The sequence below is a fragment of the Diaphorina citri genome, unplaced genomic scaffold (assembly GCF_000475195.1).
Source record: "Diaphorina citri unplaced genomic scaffold, Diaci psyllid genome assembly version 1.1 scaffold19645, whole genome shotgun sequence".
In the NCBI taxonomy this organism is placed as follows: domain Eukaryota; kingdom Metazoa; phylum Arthropoda; class Insecta; order Hemiptera; family Psyllidae; genus Diaphorina; species Diaphorina citri.
This window is the reverse complement of record NW_007396998.1, coordinates 1-938: the sequence shown is the minus strand read 5'-3', so window position 1 is coordinate 938 and position 938 is coordinate 1. Positions and strand designations below refer to the sequence as shown.

Here is a 938-nt window from a genome sequence, read left to right as displayed (position 1 = left end):
CAGAAAGTAACCCGTTGAAATATTTGCAATCGGAAAACGAGTACAAATTTTTGTCGATGGTGGGATTCGAACCCGGGAACTCTGCATCCAGTAAATAATTTAAATGGAACGACAACTACAGTTAGGTATTTATATTTATTTACCCGTATAGAAGTAGTCCATATTGTCAGGTATTTGTTCAACTCGTGCTATGATAGCAGAACTGATGTCTAGAATGGAGAGGTCTGCTTTCTTCACGTCTCTCTTCTCCCACATTGTGCAGCTCACTGAAATAATAAAACACATTAAGTAGATAAATAACGGAATGTCGAAACATTCGTAATACATTAACGAAATCCACTAATTATCCCTTAAGGGGAAAATTTTATTGTGGTCTTTCAATACTTTTTCAAGATCAATTGCAATACATTTTTACTTTCTATTCTAAGTAAATATGTATGAAAAATGAAAGTACTAGTAATGAGAAAGTATTGTTTAAAATTGAAAAAAAAAAAGAAAAAAAAATCAGCAATTCAGAGCATGTTCCATTTAAAAAAGGAAAGAAAGTAAAGGTTGGAGCCATTACCTTTATCCGTCGCAGCACAAGTTGGACTGAGAATCAAAGACGGCGACTGAAACAAAAATCATTTGAAATTAATATCACGCTAGTTGCCATTTCCTCTACTTTCTTGTCTTTTTCATTCTGTTCCTCTTCCTCTCAAGTTTTTTTCTTTGCTTTGTTTTAATCTTCTCTTCTTCTATTTCCTTTTCTCTTCTTCCCTGTATTTTCTTACCATTTCCTTCTATTCTAATTTATTTAATTTTTCTCTCTTTCCCTCCATTTACTCTTTTCTCTTTGTTTCCTTGTTGTTTTTTTTTTTTTTAAATGTAAATGCAATTTCTTTGTGTTATTATGTCACAACTTTGGTGCTCACTGCAGCATTGTAGGATTTTTCCCA

General features: G+C 32.5%; 1 long non-coding RNA gene across 1 annotated transcript; it reads right to left on the bottom strand.

Moving 5' to 3' along the window:
• Positions 1 to 156: 156 nt before the first annotated feature.
• Positions 157 to 692, bottom strand: LOC113473219. The gene is made up of 2 exons (XR_003395256.1): positions 566 to 692; positions 157 to 266 (listed from the first exon to the last, which is right to left on the bottom strand). It is a non-coding gene; the product is annotated as an uncharacterized LOC113473219 (long non-coding RNA).
• Between the last annotated feature and the right edge of the window lie 246 nt (positions 693 to 938).